Source organism: Euphorbia lathyris, chromosome 7 (assembly GCF_963576675.1).
Source record: "Euphorbia lathyris chromosome 7, ddEupLath1.1, whole genome shotgun sequence".
NCBI classification, from domain to species: domain Eukaryota; kingdom Viridiplantae; phylum Streptophyta; class Magnoliopsida; order Malpighiales; family Euphorbiaceae; genus Euphorbia; species Euphorbia lathyris.
Window position 1 is genome coordinate 7,753,373 of NC_088916.1, and position 11,058 is coordinate 7,764,430.

Genomic DNA, 11,058 nt, shown 5'->3' on the forward strand with positions numbered 1-11,058 from the left:
GAAGAGGTAAAGAGACATTTTTTTTTACTTCTAAATTCCAGATTATATATAAAAGAAAACAATATATATATAAGCTTATCACCTCAACGATCCGACGCTCGGCTAAGTCCATGTTTTGTTGGATATCTCTAAAATATGTTTCTTCATCTCGAGGAAGAATGGAAGAATACATCAATCTTGAAGCTACCCCCGGAAGAAAAACAGAATCTATATCAAGCAACCCAGGATACACTCTAAAATCATCGCCGTTTAAAGAACGAGACATGGTATGTTCATCCCTATATAGCTTCCAGAATGATTTAGGTCTATCTAACAAGGGAAAAGATGGACGAATGTCATTTAAGGACTCTGATCGAAGTGTCCTCCTTGAAATGCGTGGGGTTTTAGGGTGTGAAAAATCTGAGCCACCCTTGTCAACATAGAAGGTGTTTGCGTGTAAATTAGGAATATCTTTCTCAACTCCACTCTCAAAAGCAACTTGGGGATCTCCCATCTTTGATGAGTCGGCTTTAGCCTCCTTACAAGGATCTGTATCGGCAGATGCATCAATAGGTTTAACCTTTTTAGAGGTTAAGGTATCATCTCTAGAATTTACCGAATCATGAACATTTTCTCTGCTACGTTTCTGGTTGCCCGTCTTCAAATCGATGAGAGCAAATTTTCCAGGTGTGGAAGTCATACCTGTAAAAAATAAGAGAACCATTAGAGTTAACAAAGCTACTTTATTTTTAGAAATATAATTTGCTATATCAACTTAAGTCATTCACTGAGCTCAGATATGGTGTGTGTAGAAATTGAAGAAACGCTAAATTTCTCGACCAAGGATGGATCATCTACGGAGTCGGATGCAGATGCCATATTTATAAATTTAGGAGCCATATTTGTCTCTTCCGATGAAGAATTAAAACTCAAAGTCTTGCCATTTTTCACATGTATCAAAGATGTAATTCCCCAACCAGTCGTGATACGGCGGAAAGCATTTAAAGCGTGGCTGAGAGGAATTTTCGCATATTGAAGAACAGGAATCTCGAAAGAATATCTCTCTAAAAGCTTGGGATGCGATGGTCGTGAGACACCTCCCCTAATCCAACACCAACTCCATGGAAGAGGAATATTCCATGCCATTTTAGGAGGAAACATGAGGATCCATCTATCTTCATATCACTCGATAGGAGGAAGATCGTCAATAAATAATCCATCATTGCACATATCAGTCCTCTGAAGAGAAAATCGCCCGGATTTGTCTTTGAGAGGTCTAAGAATGTAAAAAAGATGAAAAAGGTTGACGGCTGGAACTACTCATTTTTTTTATTACAAAGAGCATAAAACGCTACAAGCAATCTCCATCCTTGAGGATGAAGTTGAGACGGAGACAATTTGTTGCTTTTCAAAAACTCCATGAAAAAAGAAGGTAAAGGAAAACGAACTCCCATCTCCAGTAGAGCCTCATGTATGGCGAATGATGCTGAAGGAATAAGGGCAAAGGAGATCTTCGGGTCTGGAGGGAGGCGGCCCTTCCAACCAGACGGAAATGAGAATTTTGTCTTGAAAGTATGAACATCATCTTTTGATAGGCGAGTAGGAACACACAAAGCTAAAACGTCCAAGGAATGAGGCCCCAATGCTTCGGATATGTGTTTTGATGTTTGCTTGGTACGAACCATGATAATGAAATAAACCAACTGCGGAAATGAGCCCATCAGATTTTAAAATGGATAACATTTGCAATTCAAATTAGTCCAAATATTCAAAATTAATTTCACTGCTAAAAAGCCAAAGCCCAAAATTTAAGAGTACCTATAGACACCGAGTCGGAGGACCTGTGACGAAAACCCATAACAAGACGGTTGAAGCGGTTGGTTTCGATAATTTAAAGCAAAAATAATAATAAAAATCACGAGAGGATCTGTAGGGGTTGCGATCGTCAAGTGGACGGCTCGCGTGTGCTCAGCGGCGTTGGGCGAGCGCCTGGCGGCAGCCGGCGCACGCCCGACGGGGTTGGACGCCCAGCGACAGCGGGACGCGCGCGCCCAACCTACGTTGGGCGTGCGTCCAACATCCGTTGGGCAGACGCCCAACGACGTTGGGCGAACGCCCAACGTCTGTGGGGCGAACGCCCAACGTCTGTTGGGCGCGCTCCCAACAGAGGTTGGGCGTTCGCCCAACCAAGTTAGGCGTTCGCCCAACTGAAGTTGGGCGTAGCCCGACACCCGTCGGGCTAAGCCCAAAATTTTTTTGGGATCCGTGCCTATAAAAGGCACGGATCCCCATGCATTTGAAGGAGGACTTTTGGAGAGCTTCTCCCTCTAAGGAAATTTTTAGGGAGAGAGTGATTTTTTTTGGAAAAAATATTTTTTTCCTAAAAAATCCAAATTTTCCAAAGTTAAATATTTTACCAAAAAGACCGAAAAATCACGATTCGTGGAATCAACCGACTTCAGCTATCAATACCGATCTTAAGGTATTATCCGAGGACTAGACTCGTTTTATTTATTTTATTTATTTATTTATTCATCATTTTAGTTATTTATTCTAAAGTTTTATTTATTTAGTTAATCATTTACTTATCACGTTTTATTTATTATTCCGTATTTATTTAATTTTCGTCTCGTGTTAAACAAACGTTTGGTTTTGTTTTTGAAATAAAAATCCTCGTTTTAATATCCCAATACGAACCGTGATCCGACTCAAAGGTAGTTCGGGATTAAAAAACGTTGTAATTATAAGTTTTGAAAATATTTCTAAATAACGTTTAAAAATAAAACGTCGTTTTAGGAGTCTCCGTTATAGACTATGATCCTATTTTGGTAGTTCGGAGGTCCAAAATGATAGAATAGATCTAATCTAAAGCATTTGAATAAATCTGGAAAGTATAGGGACTATTTCTGATATTCTGTCATTTCTGTCACTAATAGCAGATTAGCGACGGATTTTTCATCGGTAATAATCCGAAAATCACCCATTTAACCCTCTTTTCTCAACTTTTTGATATTTATACTTGTGTACATATGTATTTAATTATGTAATATGTTTATAAAAATGATTTTTAAGTCCTATAACCATTAATTATGTATTATATAGCTATTTATTTCATATTGAAATTTAATTTGTTTGGATTTAATGTTATAAAGTAATATATGTATATATATATATATATATAGTTTTTGGGTTGTTTGGGTTATATTAACTATTATTAGGTGAAACCATTTTGGGATAAATGATATTCTCTTATTTTGGGGTTTTTGCCCATTATTTTTACATAACTTTAACTAAAATAAAAAATGTATTATATTTAGTATTCTTTCTCATTTTCTTTATTATATCATATAGTATTTCTTACTCATTTTTATCTATAGATATATCCTTATTTTTAGATAAAACTATGTATATATATGTATTTCTATTTTTATTTTTGTATATATGTATATATTTTAAAATATATTTGATTGGGTAAATTTGGCCTTGATTTGTTAATTATTGTAATAATGTTCAAGTAAGGGCTAATTGAGTGAAAATGGAAAAATAAAAGACAAAAAGAGATTTCAAGTTGTTTGTTTAAATTAAAAGCTTTTCTAGATAGTCCTAAAGTGTAAATAACGTTTTTTTGTCATTTTTAAACAATTTCCAAAATATCACGTGTTGAAACCTTAATCCGTTCCAACGGCGGATTGAGCGAACCTTGTAATTAAAATCGTTTTCTATTTGTAAATAATAGAGTTTTGAATCGTTTTCTCATCTAAGTGATTTTGTACAAAAATAAATGGACTTGTATGCTTAACCACGTTTTTTTGTTAAAACTTCTTATCCCACGTTTTCAAACGTTCGAGTCGTTCCAACGGCGATCCGAGTCGATGTCATGAAAATTAACGGGGTTTTGAAACGTACCTAAATCGTTCCAACGGCGGTTAAGGTACGAATCATGTAAATAAACTCGTTTTTGGGGAATGAGATTAGCTTAGAATTAGTGTATAGTCTAAAGCATAAAATCACACTGTGAATAAAGCAATTCTTTCTTCTCCCCCTCTCTCTCCTATGTATTTTAAATTTATGCAAAATGGGTGATTCTTTACTAAAATGGCTTTTAATGACATGCTCAAAACGGTTTTCAAAGCGAGAAAGAAAAGGTTTCAAATGAATTTTAAACTTAAAGAAATATGCGATTAGTCCGTTATCGCCTAACACGCTGAGTAGGAGGCCGGTGGTTCATAACCGGGCGATGTCGGGGTGCCTAGTAGCCTTTCTCCGGAAAGGAGCTAGCCTTCTCGGCTCGTACCTAAGTTTCTCGAACCCTCACCGGTCTCCCGCAAGGGATCGGTGTTCATTTTCCCATTCGTGGGTGGCGACTCTTCCATACTCCGAGCTCCGGTCCTGCCGAGCAGCTTGATTCCACGATTGGTTGCTTTCGGCCCCAATCACCGCTTACGTCGCCATGAGGTGTCCATCCCCCGGTCCGCTCGGACGAGGCCATCGGCACCTTGTCTAACAATACCAACAAAAAAATGCGGCTCATGAGGGTTTAATGTTCACTTTGACGTTGATATTATCAAATGCTATTGAGGTGCTATGAAATGGCAAATGCTTGAGACCAGAGTTACATGCCACAGATAGCCTATTCCAAAAATTTGATGAGTTAGTTGATAGGGGTATTTTACCCCTATCTTTTAGCGTGATTTACGGGTTGATTTTGGATAAAATAAATAAGTTTAATTACAAAAATAAAGCGTTTTGATAAAATAAAGAAATAAAAATAAATTTCGTACTTTCAGTTAATTTTCCGTGTTTTTGATTAGTTTAGGAAATAAAAACGTCAAGCTAACTTGGCTCGCAAGATTTGTATTTCAAGTACAAGCAAGGAGCAAAAATCTACTCAAATACGCGGGCGTCTCATCCTTTACGCGGGGCGTGAAACATGGTGTCAGCAATAATTGCCTTATCCGCAAACGCCATGTGGAATTGACTCAGCATACGCGGGGCGTATGCCACCCTACGCGGGACATATGACACATGTCGGAAATGATTGGCCTAATCCTGAAAGTCAGACTGCACTGTCTCCTTGAGTCAACTCTTCGTACGCGAGGCGTATCAGTATACACGCGAGGCGTACCAAGCAATTCCTTAATGATAAAAGCTCAGAGACTCATTTACGCGGGGCGTGCTTCAGCTACGCACGGCGTAAAAGCTCCAATTCAAGTAATAAAACTTCAGAGACTCAAACACACGGGGCGTACTTCAGCTACGCAGGGCGTGCTTGAGACAACAAGACATGGAATTGGTCCACATGCAGGAGATTTCTGACGGAATGGGGACTTATGCGGGGCATAGACCACCTTACGCGGGGCGTATCATGGGATTTCTGCACCAAATAATGTTGCTCCATACTTGTTCTTTGTGAAGTTACAACATTGCCATTGCTTGATGTTTATAAATAGGGAGCTCTTGAACTCCATTTGACACCAATTACACACTAGAGAGCAAAAACTACACTATTTTGATTATTGTAATTTAGATTCAGATTTTGTAGTTAAACTCTCCCCCTCGAGAGCTTGTTCGGTTGTCCCGGCGTTCCATCGAAGTTCCGTTCCACCACTCGTCACCAAGCTCGAGAGTTCCACCTCCACGACCTAGGAGACGGCCTTGAGTCCGGTTAGCTAGTTCCAAGGGCGGATTCTCCCTTTTTACCTGCTAATTAGCTTGTACTCTTCCTATGTACTAGGCTTGGTTGTATTTCATCTATTCACTTTCCATATTTATAATTTATGATTCATAATCTCTATTTCCCTTTACGTGTTAATGTTTATTACTTGTTTTGATATTCGTAACTGATTATTGTGTAGGAGAACGCGATTTCCGCCGCCATTCGGGCTATCCTTAGGGAGTTATATAGGTGTTGCCTTACCGGAAGTCACAAACCGGAAACCGTAGGAATTGACAAGCCACGGAACTTACGGGCCCTAGTTTCTAATTCCCCCGCATTAGACATGCCTTGACTAGGAATCACGTAGTCTAAGTGCTTCACGGGTCGGTCCTACTACACTTAGTCATCTTTACAAGAGTAAATTATTATCCGTATACATTTAGAGTCGTTATTTATCGTGGTTATAACTTATCGTTATTCATCCTATTTCATAGGGTTTTAGCTACATAAATCTGTGTCACCAATAGTTAGGGATAGTGTGTAGTTGCGTCTTACTTTACCCCAAAGTAATCATCGCTTAAATAACATACGAAACCGAGTCGTCTAATACTTGTAATTATAAATCCCGTGGATTCGATACCCGGTCTTAACCAGATTATTACTTGATACGACGGGGTACACTTGCCCCTAAGTAGTCGTAGTGTCTAGTGGAGTTAGAACATTTAAAAGATCACATCCATATTTATAGCACATTCACCGCAATACACATTTAGTCGTCATTAGAAAAGCTCTACACTAGGCGCCACGCATCAAGTTTTTGGCGCCGTTGCCGGGGATTTATAATTTCTTGCAATATTAGACAAAAACGTTTTATTGTTAGTTTAAGCATTTGTAAATATTACTTTCTCTTTTTATGAATAATTTATTTTGCTTCTTGTTGATATTAATGATTTGTTTCATGGTATGATGCTTCATAGTCGTCATCGGTGGGACGACCGCATGGATGACGAATGCCCACACTCAACCTCGCAATTCGATGTGGTAAACTCTATGCTTAAAGATATTCATGAACATTATCTAACACTGAGACATATTTCAGGGAATTGGAAAATCTATGGGCCAGATTGAAGTCTCCTCTTGATTCCGCCGCGGACGAATCAATTCGAGAGTCCAATTCGGTTTGTCAAAATGGGAAGCTCGAGTTAATTGAGTTTTCTCAAAAGGATTCCCCAAATAATAAAGGTCGTCTCAGTTGTGAGAAAACGGACACCGATGAGCCGGTTGTGTGCGGACCCATGGAAATAAATCCAAAGCTAGAAGAGTCGGAGGTTCCTTCTACCTCGGAATATTTCGCTCTTTTTGAACTACCAAAAGAGTCAAAAAGGGAGCAAACTAAACTCTTCGATAATTTATGTAAATATAGTTTTTGGTTTTCGTTAAATTCTTTTAAAGCTAACAATCCGTTTTGCAGGTACGGGTTGTTTATTCAAGAATTTGAATTTCTAACGCGAATGGAAGCATACACCTAGGAGGAAATTCTAAGTCGAGCTCACCGACTATGAAGTAGCGCTTCGTGGGAGGCAATCCAAACCCGAATAAGGGAGTTTTTCGTTCCCAACTTTTATTTTCCACATTTTGTTTTCCGACCGATTCATTTCACTTCTTTAAGTTATTCTTATCACTTTTTATCTTCATTTCTATTTTTATTTTTATTTTTATTTTTATTCTTATTTTTATTTTTATTTCTATTTTTTTTAAATTAAAGGAAAAACAAATCCCATATTAATTCCAAAATTATTTAAGATACGCGGGATGTACAACCTCATGCGCCCCGCGTAGTTGTGTGTCTACCCATTTTACTCAATAAAAGACACACTACGCGGGGCGTATCTCTTATCACGTCCCGCGTACCCATCGGTGAATAAACCCCCCTTCGAATAAACGCCACGTGGGAGGACACGCGGGACGTGCCCCAGGTCACGCCTCGCGTATCCTCGGGGAGTTGCAAATTACAACTCCCCATGGCAGTTTCTTCCCTCAAACTTCCCATCACCCCTCTTCCCTATACACTTTTTCCACTTCCACACTCCACCTTCTCTTCCATCCAATCAACCTCCATCTTTTCAAATTCAAAACTCCATCTACAATAAATTTGTATTAACTACCTCCTTAATTACAAATTAAAAATAAAAACATTAAAAACAATTAATAATTAAACATAAAAATCATAAAAACTCATTAAAAACTCATAAACCATAAAATTAAAAATCAGAAAACTGATCAAAAACCGAAAAAAATCCTTCCACTTCCCCCTCTTACGCGGGGCGTATCCCCATGTACGCCCGCGTCCTCGCCCTTTTTTTCATCAAAAAGGGGCAGGAGGTGCGATACGCGAGGCGTGCCCCCTTTCATGCCCCGCGTACCGCACCATTTTTTACGAAAAATAAGTTCAGGGGGAAGGATACGCGGGGCGTGGCCCCTTCACGCCCCGCGTACCCCTTTGGGAATCCGAGTTTTACTTGGATTCCCCACTCTCCCCTTATATAAACCCCTCCTTTTCTTCTTCTTCTTCTCCCTCACAACTCACTCAACCTTCCCAAAACCTTCCTCCACACTCTCTAAAACCCCTCACTCACACCATGGTTAGGCGAAAACACACCGCAGACATGCGTCCCCCACGGTCCACTAGGGCCCGTTCTTCCCGTTCCGCACAAAATCAACAACCACTACCATCACCTAAATGGGAGGGGACACCACCACTTACCCGCCTACACCGGGCCCCTTTTCATCTCCTAACAGAGGGGGAGGCCGAGAACTACCAAACACTTTCCGTCCCCCACTTTATGGAGCTCCCATACATTGAGCAGAGCACTCTTGACCGCTTCGATCTTGGTGGGGTTTTCGTGGAGCGCCTCCGTGCCCTCTCTTGGCACGATCACTTTCTTGCACGGCCTCACGTTTACCCCTCCTTAGTTTTGGAGTTCTACACCACCCTCACCTCTAACAACGTCCCCGGTGCCGCCCTCTTCAACTTCCGCCTTCACAACCACCCCTTCACCATTGACACCCAATGGCTCCGCAATCACTTCACCAAACAAGTGGAAGATGGTATCTCCCATTGGCCTGAGGGTGTTTCCGCTCGTGATTTTTGGACCTCCATCACCGGGTCCGAGGATTATGATGTCTCCAACCTCCGCCCCTCTCTCATCCGTGATCCAATCCTCCAACTTCTCCACCGCTTCATCTCCTTCTACTTTTCGGGGAAGTCGGAATCCACCAAGGTCAATAAGGACGAACTTTTGGCACTCTATTGTTGTGCCAACAACCGTGCCTATGACCTCTCCTATCTTGTGGCCGTCCAACTCCACCACATTTCCACCCGAAAGCGGGGCAAGATCGGGTTGGGCCATCTCGTCACACTTTTCGCCACCTCCGCTCTTGGCGAGGCTGCCCTTGCTCGCCTCCCAAGCCTTTTGCCTCGGCCTGTGGAGAAAAATACCTTCAAATCCCTTAGGCGCTCCACCTCGGGCCCGGGTGAAACTTCGGGGGCGGCTCACTCTCACGAGGAGGAGGGTTCGGATTCGGATATGGGCCTCAACTTCAGTCCTCTGCCTAACCATGACTTCAATTCCATCTATGCTCGGTTGGATATCTTGGAGGATAACCAACACCGGGACCGGGTTCATTATAACTCCCAATTCGCCACCCTCAATACCCGCTTCAACTCCATCGAAGCACAACAACGGGCGGATCAGGTTCATCTCGATGCTCGCTTCGATGCCCTCACCAACTCCTTCGCATCCTACTTTAACATCCATGGCAATCCGCCTCCACCACAATCATAGTTTCCATTTTTCTTTTTATGTTTTCTTTATGTATTTCCTTTTGATGTAGTTTTTATTTCCTGTGTTATTTTTTTATGTTTTTAGTGTACGATGTTTCATTCTAATATATATAGTTAAGTTCTGGTTGTGTTTTGTGCTTTCGTTGTGTTTATTTTTGTTGTTTAAAATAACACCACGCAGGGCGTACCCAATGGTACGCCCCGCATACCCTGCACTCTCCTACTTAAAAATGTTCAGAAAGTCAAACACGCGGGGCGCCCTGTTCCTACGCCTCGCGTATTTGAGTCTCTGACTCAAAAAGAGATAAAAACGCCACCCTACGCGGGGTGCCCCCCCTGGGCACGCCTCGCGTAGGGCCCCTGACCACTAAGGGTCTTCTTTTCCTTCCTTACCTTTATTTTGTTTTTGTTTTAACTTCTTTTTACGACGCCCTTGGAACAGGCGTCATTTTAAATAACGCGGAGGGACGTGCACCCCGCACTTAACGTTTGTTTTGCACTACCAAAAACAAAAATAATAAAAAAAAAATTATAACCAACAAAATAATTAAACTACTTTATTGACTCTTTTAAATTTTTCCGACACACTATCCCTCATTCGGAAATTAATTAAAGTTTCGTTATTTGTCATCAAAAATAAAAGACGTCGATACAAGGGGATGATCTAATTAAGGAATTTTAGTCTTGGTTTTGAAATTAGGGAATTTGTGCAAAGCTTAGGTTAGTACTAAACTAAGGCATTGAGTCTTAACCCAAATGTTATCTCCATAATGAACTTTGAAAATGCAATAAAAACGGGATAATTGAGAATTTAGCAAAGACTTGATAGTACACAATTTAAACCCGAATCTTTGTGAGGTCTTTTTGAGCCTAAAGGAGTTCGTACGAGAACTCTAATTCTTTCACAATTTTTCGAGAGCTTTGACTTCACTCGACTCATAGAATTTGCATCCAATACTGGTTTAAGTACACTTATTTTTGGTAAAAAGGCAATAGATGATAAACCGAACCCACTTAGGTTAATTTTTCTTAATTTATTTTTCTCGTTTTCATTAAACATTAGGAAACCCCTTCGAGCCTATTAACCAACTTTTTTTAATACCCTTTTAACATTTAACCCTTTTTCCTCTTGTTCGAATACCGACAAAATCAATTTGCACCCAAATCACTCAGAAAAAGTCACGGCCTTAACAAACGAGCACCATAAGCCTTCAAAATATTGTTTTTGTGCCTCTATCAAAACAAAGGATACGATAAAAATAAAAAGGCATTCTCAAGCTCCACCCGAGCAATTTTGAAGTATGTTTTGTAAAATTCGCCAAGGCCGAAATAAACAAAAACATGGTGCAATCACAAAACGGTATTTTTGAATTCGAGTTTCTTTAAACTAACCACTAAAGAAGCCACCCACATTACAACCCCCCTCCGGGTTCATTTTTAATATTGCCTAACTATATTTTAGGAGGAAAAACCCGGATGAAAATGCAAATTCAACATGATCTCGAGTAAGTGCAAAGAAGAGTGCTAAAACACCGACCCACCTAAAATTGAGCGTAAGAGCGAAATCCCTTGGTGAGGT